The sequence below is a fragment of the Aegilops tauschii genome, chromosome 7 (genome assembly GCF_002575655.3).
Source record: "Aegilops tauschii subsp. strangulata cultivar AL8/78 chromosome 7, Aet v6.0, whole genome shotgun sequence".
NCBI classification, from domain to species: Eukaryota; Viridiplantae; Streptophyta; class Magnoliopsida; order Poales; family Poaceae; genus Aegilops; species Aegilops tauschii.
The window spans coordinates 572,163,719-572,176,534 of record NC_053041.3 but is presented as its reverse complement, the minus strand read 5'-3'; positions in this window follow the sequence as shown (position 1 = coordinate 572,176,534).

The following is a 12,816-nucleotide window of genomic DNA, read 5'->3' as shown; positions in this document are numbered from 1 at the left end:
CTAGCATCACACATAATTTCAATGGGTAAATTTCAATCAGGTGGCTGAACAATAGGTGTAGAAATCAAAGCTTTCTTAAGTATTTCAAATGCTTCTAAACAACCATCATCGAAGACAAAAGGAATATCTTTTTGTAAGAGATTAGTCAGAGGCCTAGAAGTTCTTGAGAAGTCTTTAATGAACCTCCTATAAAAACCGGCATGACCAAGGAAACTTGTTATACCTTTAATGTCCTTAGGACACGGCATCTTTTCAATAGCATCAACTTTAGCTTTATCAACTTCAATACCTCTTTCAGAAATTTTATGCCCCAAGACAATACCTTCATTAACCATAAAGTGGCACTTCTCCCAATTCAAGACAAGATTAGTTTCTTCGCATCTCCGCAAAACTCGATGAAGGTTGCTCAAGCAATCATCAAAAGAAGTTCCATATACTGAAAAATTATCCATGAAAACCTCAACACTCTTTTCAAAAAAATCAGAGAATATAGCCATCATGCAGCTTTGAAAGGTAGCAGGTGCATTACGTAAACCAAAAGGCATACGTCTATAAGCAAAAGTACCGAAAGGGCAAGTAAAAGTGGTCTTTTCCTGATCCTCTTTTGACACAGGTATTTGAGAAAAACCAGAGTAACCATCTAGAAAGAAAAAATGTGTATGTTTGGATAATCTTTCTAGCATTTGATCAATAAAAGGTAAAGGGTAATGATCCTTTTTAGTAGCTTTATTTAATTTGCGGAAATCAATTACCATCCTATAACCTGCAACAATTCTTTGTGGGATCAATTCATCTTTATCATTAGGAACGACAGTAATAGCTCCCTTCTTAGGGACACAATGGACATGACTTACCCACTGACTATCAGCAATAGGATAAATTATACCTGCCTCCAGAAGCTTTAGTATTTCTTTTCTTACCACTTCTTTCATATTAGGATTTAACCGTCGTTGGTGATCAACAACCGGTTTAGCATCTTTCTCCAATTTTATTTTGTGCTAGCATAGATTGGGACTAATGTCCTTAAGATCATCAAGAGTATATCCAATAGCAGCACGGTGCTTCTTCAGAGTTTACAATAATTTCTTTTCTTCATGCTCTGAAAGGTTAGCACTAATAATAACATGATATATCTTTTTTCATCAAGATAAGCATATTTAAGAGTATCACGTAATGGTTTAAGATCAAACACGGGATCACCCTTCGGTGGAGGAGGATCCCCCAGAATTTCGACAGGCAAATTGTGTTTCAAAATAGGTCCCTGTTTAAAGAATACTTCATCTATTTCCCTTCTTTCATTCATAAACCTATCATTTTCATGGTCTAGCAAATATTGTTCTAAATGATAATTAGGAGGCACGCCAATAGAAGCAAGACCAATAATTTCATCCTTACTAGGCAATTCTTTATCATGGGGTTGTCTATGAAATTTAGCAAAATTAAAGTCATGAGACATATCCCCTAAACCAATAGTAACAATATCCTTTTCGCAACCTGTTGGGGATATAACTACTAGGGTAACCCGCCCAGGAGCGGCCGGGTTATGCTATGGCAATTCTGTTGGGAATCGTAGCATAATTTAAAATTTTCCTACGCTCACCAAGATGCATCTATGGAGTCTACTAGCAACGAAGGGAAAGGAGTGCATCTACATACCCTTGTAGATCGCGAGCGTAAGCGTTCCAATGAACGTGGATGACGGAGTCGTACTCGCCGTGATCCAAATCACCGATGACCGAGTGCCGAACGGACGGCACCTCCGCGTTCAACACACGTACGGTGCAGCGACGTCTCCTCCTTCTTGATCCAGCAAGGGGGGAGGAGAGGTTGATGGAGATCCAACAGCACGACGGCGTGGTGGTGGATGTAGCGGGTCTCCGGCAAGGCTTCGCCGAGCTTCTGCGAGAGAGAGAGAGGTGTTGCAGGGGAGGAGGGAGGCGCCCAAGGCTTCGATCTTGCTGCCCTCCCTTCCCCCCACTATATATAGGGCCAAGGGAGAGGGGGGGGCGCAGCCTTGCCCCTTCCTCCAAGGAAGGGTGCGGCCAGGGGGGAGTCCTTCCCCCCCAAGGCACCTCGGAGGTGCCTTCCCCCTTTAGGACTCTCCCTTTTTTTTATCTCTTGCGCATGGGCCTCTTGGGGCTGGTGCCCTTGGCCCATATAGGCCAAGGCGCACCCCTTACAGCCCATGTGCCCCCCCGGGGCTGGTGGACCCCCTTGGTGGACCCCCGGACCCCTTTCGGCACTCCCGGTACAATACCGATAAAGCGCGAAACTTTTCCGGCGACCAAAATAAGACTTCCCATATATAAATCTTTACCTCTGGACCATCCCGGAACCTCTCGTGACGTCCGGGATCTCATCCGGGACTCCGAACAACTTTCGGGTTTCCGCATACATATATCTCTACAACCCTAGCGTCACCGGACCTTAAGTGTGTAGACCCTACGGGTTCGGGAGACATGCAGACATGACCGAGACGCCTCTCCGGTCAATAACCAACAGCGGGATCTGGATACCCATGTTGGCTCCCACATGTTCCACGATGATATCATCGGATGAACCACGGTGTCGAGGATTCAATCAATCCGCATGCAATTCCCTTCGTCAATCGGTATGTTACTTGCCCGAGATTCGATCGTCGGTAACCCAATACCTTGTTCAATCTCGTTACCGGCAAGTCTCTTTACTCGTACCGCAATGCATGATCCCGCGACTAACGCCTTAGTCACATTGAGCTCATTATGATGATGCATTACCGAGTGGGCCCAGAGATACCTCTCCGTCACACGGAGTGACAAATCCCAGTCTCGAACCGTGCCAACCCAACAGACACTTTCGGAGATACCCGTAATGCACCTTTATAGTCACCCAGTTACGTTGTGACGTTTGGCACACCCAAAGCACTCCTACGGTATCCGGGAGTTGCACGATCTCATGGTCTAAGGAAAAGATACTTGACATTGGAAAAGCTCTAGCAAACGAAACTACACGATCTTTTATGCTATGCTTAAGTTGGGTCTTGTCCATCACATCATTCTCCTAATGATGTGATCCCGTTATCAATGACATCCAATGTCCATAGTCAGGAAACCATGACTATCTGTTGATCAACGAGCTAGTCAACTAGAGGCTTACTAGGGACAGGTTGTGGTCTATGTATTCACACATGTATTACGATTTCCGGACAATACAATTATAGCATGAATAATAGACAATTACCATGAACAAATAAATATAATAACAACCATTTATTATTGCCTCTAGGGAATATTTCCAACAGTCTCCCACTTGCACTAGAGTCAATAATCTAGTTCACATCACCATGTGATTAACACTCACTGGTCACATCACCATGTGACCAACATCTAAAGAGTTTACTAGAGTCAACGATCTAGTTCACATCACTATGTGATTATCACTCAATGTGTTCTGGTTTGGTCATGTTATGCTTGTGAGAGAGGTTATTAGTCAACGGGTCTGAACCTTTCACAGCCGTGTGCTTTACGAATATCTATGTCATCTTGTGGATGCTACCACGCGCTATTTGGAGCCATTTCAAATAATTGCTCTACTATACGAATCCGGTATACTACTCAGAGTCATCCGGATTAGTGTCAAAGTTCGCATCGACGTAACCCTTTACGACGAACTCCTTTCCACCTCCATAATCGAGAAAATTCCTTAATCCACTAGGTGCTAAGGATAAGTTCGACCGCTGTCATGAGATCCTTTCCCGGATCACCATTGTACCCTCTTGACCAACTCATGGCAAGGCACACTACATGTGCGGTACACAGCATAGCATACTATAGAGCCTATGTCTAAAGCATAGGGGACGACCTTCTTCCTTTCTCTATCTTCTGCTGTGGTCAGGTCTTGAGTCTCACTCAATACTCACACCTTGTAACACAGCCAAGAACTCCTTCTTTGCTGGTCTATTTTGAACTCTTTCAAAATCATGTCAAGGTGTGCTGTCTTTTGAAAGTATTATCAGGCGTCTTGATCTATCTCTATGGATCTTGATGCCCAATATGTAAGTAGCTTTATCCAGGTCTTCCTTTGAAAAACTCCTTTCAAACAACCCTTTATGCTTTCCAGAAATTTTACATCATTTCGGATCATCAATATGTCATTCACATATACTTATCAGAAATGTTGTAGCGCTCCCACTCACTTTATTGTAAATACAAGTTTCTAACAAACTTCGTATAAACCCAAAAACTTTGATCACCCCATCAAAGCGTATATTCTGACTCCGAGATGCTTGCTCTGATCCATGGAAGGATCGCTGGAGCTAGCATACCTTTTAGCATCCTTAGGATCGACAAAACCTTTTTGATTGTATCACATACAACCTTTCCTTACGAAAACTGGTAAGGAAACTTGTTTTGACATCCATCTGCCAGATTTCATAAATGTAGCTAATGCTAACATGATTCCGACGGACCTAAGCATCGCTACGGATGAGAAAAACTCATCGTAGTCAACTCCTTGAACTTGTGAAAATACTCTTTGCCACAAGTCGAGCTTCATAGACGGTAACATTACCGTCCATGTCCGTCTTCTTCTTAAAGATCCATTTATCTCAATGGCTTGCCGATCATCGGGCAAGTTCACCAAAGTCCATGCTTTGTTCTGATACATGGATTCTATCTCGGATTTCATGGCCTCGAGCCATTCGTCGGAATATGGGTCTACCATCGCTTCTCCATAGCTCGTAGGTTCATTGTTGTCTAGCAACATGACTTCCAAGACAGGATCACGCATTACTCTGAAGTAGTGCGCATCCTCGTCATCCTACGAGGTTTGGTAGTGACTTGATCCGAAGTTTCATGATCACTATCATAAGTTTCCACTTCAATTGGTGTAGGTGCCACAGGAACAACTTCCTGTGCCCTGCTACACACTAGTTGAAGCGACGGTTCAATAACCTTATCAAGTCTCCACCATCCTCCCACTCAATTCTTTCGAGAGAAACTTTTCCTCAAGAAAGGACTCATTTCTAGAAGCAATTACTTTTGCTTCTAGATAGGAGGTATACCCAACTATTTTTGGGTATTCTACGAAGATGCATTTATCTGCTTTGGGTTCGAGCTTATCAGCATGAAACTTTTTCACATAAGCATCGCAGCCCCAAACTTTTAAGAAACGACAACTTAGGTTTCTATAAACGGTGTCGTCTCAACGGAATTGCGTGGTGCCCCTTTTAAAGTGAATGCGGTTGTCTCTAATGCCTAACCCATAAACGATAGTGGTAATTTGATAAGAAACATCATGGTATGCACCATATCCAATAGGGTGCAGTTATGATGTTCGGACACACCATCACACTATGGTGTTCCAGGCGGTATTAATTGTGAAACACTTTCCACAATGTCTCAATTGTGTGCCAAACTCGTCACTCAGATACTCATCTCTATGATCATATCACAGACATTTTATCCTCTTTTCACGATGATCTTCAACTTCACTCTGAAATTACTTGAACTTTTCAATAATTCAGACTTGTGTTTCATCAAGTAAATACACTCAGCATCTACTCAAATCATCTGTGAAGTAAGAACATAACGATATCCACTGCATGCCTCAGCACTCATTGGACTGCGTACATCAAAATGTATTACTTCCAATAAGTTGCTCTCTTGTTCCATCTCACTGAAAACGAGGACTTTCAGTCATTTTGCCCATGTGGTATGATTTGCATGTCTCAAGTGATTCATAATCAAGTGAGTCCAAACGATCCATCTGTATGGAGTTTCTTCATGCATATATACCAATAGACATGGTTCGCATGTCTCAATCTTTTCAAAAATGAGTGAGTCCAAAGATCCACCTACATGGAGTTTCTTCATGCGTTCTACACCAATATGACTCAAGTGGCAGTGCCACAAGTATGTGGTACTATCATTACTATCTTATATCTTTTTGGCATGAACATGTGTATCACTACGATCGAGATTCATTTTAGGTGCAAGACCATTGAAGGTATTATTCAAATAAACAGAGTAACCATTATTCTCCTTAAATGAATAACCGTTTTGCGGTAAACATAATCCAATAATGTTCAATGCAAACACCAAATCTCGATGGTAGAGGGAGCATGCGATGCTTGATCACATCAACCTTGGAAACACTTCCAACATATATCGTCATCTCACCTTTAGCTAGTCTCCATTTATTCCGCAGCTTTTATTTCGAGTTACTAACACTTAGCAACCGAACCAGTATCTAATACCCTGGTGCTGCTAGGAGTACTAGTAAAGTACACATTCATATAACGTATATCCAATATGCTTCTGTCGACCTTGCCTGCCTTCTCATCTACCAAGTATCTAGGGTAGTACTGCTTCAGTGACCGTCCCTCTCATTACAGAAGCACTTAGTCTCGGGTTTGGGTTCAACCTTGGGATTCTTCACTAGAGCAGCAAACGACTTCCTGTTTCATGAAGTATCCCTTTTGCCCTTGCCCTTCTTAAACTAGTGGTTGTACTAACCATCAATAATTGATGCTCCTTCTTGATTTCTACTCTCGCGGTGTCAAACATCGCGAATAGCTCAAGGATCATCATAACTATCCTTGATATGTTATAGTTCATCACGAAGCTCTACTAGCTTGGTGGCAGTGACTATGGAGAACTATCACTATCTCATCTGGGAGATTAACTCCCACTCGATTCAAGCGATTGTGGCACTCAGACAATCTGAGCACACGCTCAACGATTGAGCTTTTCTCCGTTAGTTTGCAGGCTTAAGAAACTTGTCAGAGGTCTCATACCTCTTGACGTGGGCACTAGTCTGAAATCCCAATTTCAGTCTTCGGAACATCTCACATGTTCTACGACGTTTCAGAAACGTATTTGGTGCCACAATTCTAAACCGCACCGAACTATCACGTAGTTATCAAAACGTGTATGTCAGATGTTTTGTAGCATCTACAGACGACGCTGAGGTTCAACACACCGAGCGGTGCATTAAGGACATAAGCCTTCTGTGCAGCAATGAGGACAATCCTCAGTTTACGGACCCAGTCCGCATAATTGCTACTACCAACTTTCAACTAAATTTTCTCTAGGAACATATCTTAACCAGTAGAACTAAAGCGCAAGCTATGACATAATTTGCAAATACCTATTTGACTATGTTCATGATAATGAAGTTCATCTGATTATGAACTCCCACTCAGATAGACATCCCTCTAGTCATCTAAGTGAAACATGATCCGAGTTTAACTAGGCCGTGTCCGATCATCACGTGAGACGGACTAGTGAAGATCGGTGAACATCTCCATGTTGATCGTATCTTCTATACGACTCATGCTCGACCTTTCGGTCCTCCGTGTTCCGAGGCCATGTCTGTACATGCTAGGCTCGTCAAGTCAACCTAAGTGTATTGCGTGTGTTCCGAGGCCATGTCTGTGCATGCTAGGCTCGTCAACACCCGTTGTATTCGAACGTAAGAATCTATCACACCCGATCATCACGTGGTGCTTCGAAACGACGAACCTTCGCAACGGTGCACAGTTAGGGTGAACACTTTCTTGAAATTATTATAAGGGATCATCGTACTTGCTACCGTCGTTCTAAGCAAATAAGATGCTAAAACATGATAAGCATCACATGCAATCAAATAGTGACATGATATGGCCAATATCATTATGCTCCTTTGATCTCCATCTTCGGGGCACCATGATCATCTTTGTCACCGGCATGACACCATGATCTCCATCATGATGATCTCCATCATTGTGTCTTCATGAAGTCGTCACGCCAACGATTACTTCCACTTCTATTGCTAACTTGTTTAGCAACAAAGTAAAGTAATTTACATGGCGTTATTCAATGACACGCAGGTCATACAAAATAATAAAGACAACTCCTATGGCTCCTGCCGGTTGTCATTCTCATCGACATGCAAGTCGTGATTCCTATTACAAGAATATGATCAATCTCATACATCACATATATCATTCATCACATCTTCTGGCCATATCACATCACATGGCACTTGCTGCAAAAACAAGTTAGACGTCCTCTAATTGTTGTTGCAAGTTTTTACGTGGTTTGTAGGTTTCTAGCAAGAACGTTTCTTACCTACGTATGACCACAACGTGATTTGCCAATTTCTATTTACCCTTCATAAGGACCCTTTTCATCGAATCTGTTCTGACTAAAGTAGGAGAGACAGACACCCGCTAGCCACCTTATGCATCTAGTGCATGTCAGTCGGTGGAACCTGTCTCACGTAAGAGTACGTGTAAGGTCGGTCCGGGCCGCTTCATCCTACAATGCCGCCGAAACAAGAAAAGACCAGTAGCGGCAAGAAGAATTGGCAAACTCAACGCCCACAACTACTTTGTGTTCTACTCGTGCATAGTAACTACGCATAGACCTGGCTCATGATGCCACTGTTGGGAATCGTAGCATAATTTAAAATTTTCCTACGCTCACCAAGATGCATCTATGGAGTCTACTAGCAACGAAGGGAAAGGAGCGCATCTACATACCCTTGTAGATCGCGAGCAGAAGTGTTCCAATGAACGTGGATGACGGAGTCGTACTCGCCGTGATCCAAATCACCGATGACCGAGTGCCGAACGGACGGCACCTCCGCGTTCAACACACGTACGGTGCAGCGACGTCTCCTCCTTCTTGATCCAGCAAGGGGGGAGGAGAGGTTTATGGAGATCCAACAGCACGACGGCGTGGTGGTGGATGTAGCGGGTCTCCGGCAGGGCTTCGCCGAGCTTCTGCGAGAGCGAGAGAGGTGTTGCAGGGGAGGAGGGAGGCGCCCAAGGCTTCGATCTTGCTGCCCTCCCTTCCCCACACTATATATAGGGCCAAGGGAGAGGGGGGGCGCGCAGCCTTGCCCCTTCCTCCAAGGAAGGGTGCGGCCAGGGGGGAGTCCTTCCCCCCAAGGCACCTCGGAGGTGCCTTCCCCCTTTAGGACTCTCCCTTTTTTTTATCTCTTGCGCATGGGCCTCTTGGGACTGGTGCCCTTGGCCCATATAGGCCAAGGCGCACCCCTTACAGCCCATGTGGCCCCCCGGGGCTGGTGGACCCCCGGACCCCTTTCGGCACTCCCGGTACAATACCGATAAAGCGCGAAACTTTTCCGGCGACCAAAATAAGACTTCCCATATATAAATCTTTACCTCCGGACCATTCCGGAACCTCTCGTGACGTCCGGGATCTCATCCGGGACTCCGAACAACTTTCGGGTTTCCGCATACATATCTCTCTACAACCCTAGCGTCACCGGACCTTAAGTGTGTAGACCCTACGGGTTCGGGAGACATGCAGACATGACCGAGACACCTCTCCGGTCAATAACCAACAGCGGGATCTGGATACCCATGTTGGCTCCCACATGTTCCATGATGATATCATCGGATGAACCACGGTGTCGAGGATTCAATCAATCTGCATGCAATTCCCTTCGTCAATCGGTATGTTACTTGCCCGAGATTCGATCGTCGGTATCCCAATACCTTGTTCAATCTCGTTACCGGCAAGTCTCTTTACTCGTACCGCAATGCATGATCCCGCGACTAACGCCTTAGTCACATTGAGCTCATTATGATGATGCATTACCGAGTGGGCCCAGAGATACCTCTCCGTCACACGGAGTGACAAATCCCAGTCTCGAACCGTGCCAACCCAACAGACACTTTCGAAGATACCCGTAATGCACCTTTATAGTCACCCAGTTACGTTGTGACGTTTGGCACACCCAAAGCACTCCTACGGTATCCGGGAGTTGCACGATCTCATGGTCTAAGGAAAAGATACTTGACATTGGAAAAGCTCTAGCAAACGAAACTACACGATCTTTTGTGCTACGCTTAAGTTGGGTCTTGTCCATCACATCATTCTCCTAATGATGTGATCCCGTTATCAATGACATCCAATGTCCATAGTCAGGAAACCATGACTATCTGTTGATCAACGAGCTAGTCAACTAGAGGCTTACTAGGGACAGGTTGTGGTCTATGTATTCACACATGTATTAAGATTTCCGGACAATACAATTATAGCATGAATAATAGACAATTACCATGAACAAATAAATATAATAATAACCATTTATTATTGCCTCTAGGGCATATTTCCAACAAATTCATCATATGAAGCCCAATATCAAGCTTGAAGATGGCGGTTCAATAAAGGGCCTAAAGCCCGTATGTGACTTAAGGCCCGTAGTGATAAACCGCCGTAATGGCATGACTTGTGTTGTAAGGCAAGATTAACTAATCACCGAGTCGGACACTGTTTATGAGCCGACCGGGACTCTGTAGGCCGCAGGGCGTCAACCCTTGTATATAAGGGGATGACCTGCCAGCGGCTTAGGGCAAGTAACATCAAATCGGTAGCCAGGCATAGCGGATTCGCTCCCTGGTCATCGAAACCCTAGTAATTCCACCTCAACTGGAGTAGGCTTTTACCTTCACCGTAAGGGGCCGAACCAGTATAACCCTCGTGTCCTTTGTCCCGCTTTAACCCCTTTAAGCTTCCTAATTGCGATGGCTCCACGACTAAGTTCTTTCACGAGGACATCTGCCGTGACTATTCCACGACAGTTGGCGCCCACCGTGGGGCCAGCGCACGGTGGATTTGAGTTCTTGAAGGGCAGCTTCGAAGGGCTCAAGGGATACGCTGTGGGCCGGATGACCAAGAGTCGTCGCGGCAAGCTCTACATCGACGACGCAGGCTGGGGCCCCGACGCCGGCTCAATCGAGTACGGGTACCGGGTGCCCTTCGGCGGAATCCACGTTTTCATTGGCAAGATCGGCGAGCCGGGCCCTGAGCCGGACATCTGCACCGACCTCATCAAGATGGCTCGGCGTGCGAGACCCGCCCGGACTCTGCCTGCCTTGAAGCGTGCCTTCGTGGGATGCATCCACGGAGGACTCTCTGAAGGATCTAGATCTGGCGATGAGACGGCCATCTGCTCTGATGGTGAATCGTCCACAGGTGAGACGGACTCGTTGTATCAACTTCAAGATGGCAGGCTTGGGGGTTGTTCCGATGGCGACAGTATTCCGGACCCTTTTGAGCCGCCAAGCCGGGTTGGAATCTTCATGGCCGTCACGCAACCTATTCAAAACCCCGCCGCTGGGGCAGGAGGCCCTGTGCACTCGCCGACTCAGGTGCTGATGGATCTCACGGATAAGATGACTGCCCTGTTAACCACCACGGTCGTCCCAGCGGATCAAGCTCAACATGATGCAGAAGTGGCACAGTTAAAGCTGGATATAGCGCATGCCAAGGAAGATCTGGCAGCGGAAGGAATCAGGATGGCTGCAGAACGGGCGGCTCTGGACGCCCAGACTCAGCTGATTCAGGCGCAGTCTTTCCGGCTCACAATGGATCAGAATGCATCCAATGAGGTCATGAGAAGGAGACATCAGAAGGCTCAATCTCGGCTCCCTCCGGTTTATGATCCTCGAAACCTCTTCAACACGCCCGGTGCAGGGCCTAGTAACCCGCCAGAAATCACGGCACCCGGGGTTGGAACGCTGGTTCAGCCGCAAGTGATGGGGCCTCCCCGTGTAAATACTGCCCCACCTCAATACGTACCAATACCACCGGGTCATTATTCTAATCCATTGGAAAACATGATCGCTGCAGTGGCACGACTGGCGGCTCTCCCGGTCGAAGGCGATTCTCCAACGTCGGTCGAAACCCGCAGGGTCAGAGAACTTCTTCAGACGGCTTTGGCACAACAGGAGGCATATTCATATAGCCGGGACAGGATTCATTCAACCCCTCGTCCAAACCGGACCCCAAGTTATAGCAGACACATGGTTTCAGCGGTCGGCTCAAGCAACGTCCGGTGCCGTGACTTGCCAGGTGGGCACAGCCCGGCGCAAAATGGAGCTTTTAACACGGTAGATCAAGACAGAGCACGTCAAGAGGCTGAGCAGGCGGCTCAGCTGACAGCTTACCAGCCTTTTCCGGTTTACCCAATGGCTTCTATCGAGGCAGGCGTAGCTACGAGGACCGAAGGTGTCCCTTGTCTGGTGCCGGCTCTCCGTAATGAACGTCTGCCCAAAGATTTCAAAGGACCTAGGAAGGTACCTAATTACACGGCAGATTTATAGCCCGGAGCATGGATTGAAAGCTACGAGATGGCTATGGAGTTGCTGGAGGTCAGTGAAGCGGCGATGGCCAAATACTTCACCATGATGTTGGATGGGACTGCCCGCACTTGGTTGAAGGGACTGCCACCTAATTCCATCGGGTCATGGGCAGCGCTGAAAGCCCGGTTCATCCAAACCTTCAAGGATACATGTAAGCAATCTATGCCAATTGTGGATTTGACTAGCTGCAAGCAGCAAGAAGGCGAATCTATAACCCATTGGGATGCCGGGTCAAGGAAATAATACATTCGTCTGATAAGATGGATGCCGGCTCTGCAGTCTTAATGTTGGAGCAAAATTGTCATTTTGCGCCCCTGAAGGTGAAGCTCGGGCGGCTCAAGTGCGATTGCAACGATATGGGTACACTGATGGCAGCTCTGGTCAAGTACGCCGACTCTGATAGTACCAAGGATCCCGCGTCTGATGATGAAAGGACAGGGAAGGGAAAGAAGAACGGAAACGGCAAGGGCCCTCAGCATAACACGGCGAGTCAAGGGGGTAATAAACGTAAGGCTGATGATGCTATGGAGTTTGTGGCTAACACCAACGCGAAGGGTAACAATCACCGACGTAAGGGGAGACCACCTCCCCGGTCTGGCGGGTCAGGCCCGACGCTTGAGCAATTGTTAAATGAGCCCTGTCCAAGGTGTGGCTCTAGGGAGAAGCCGACCACTCAT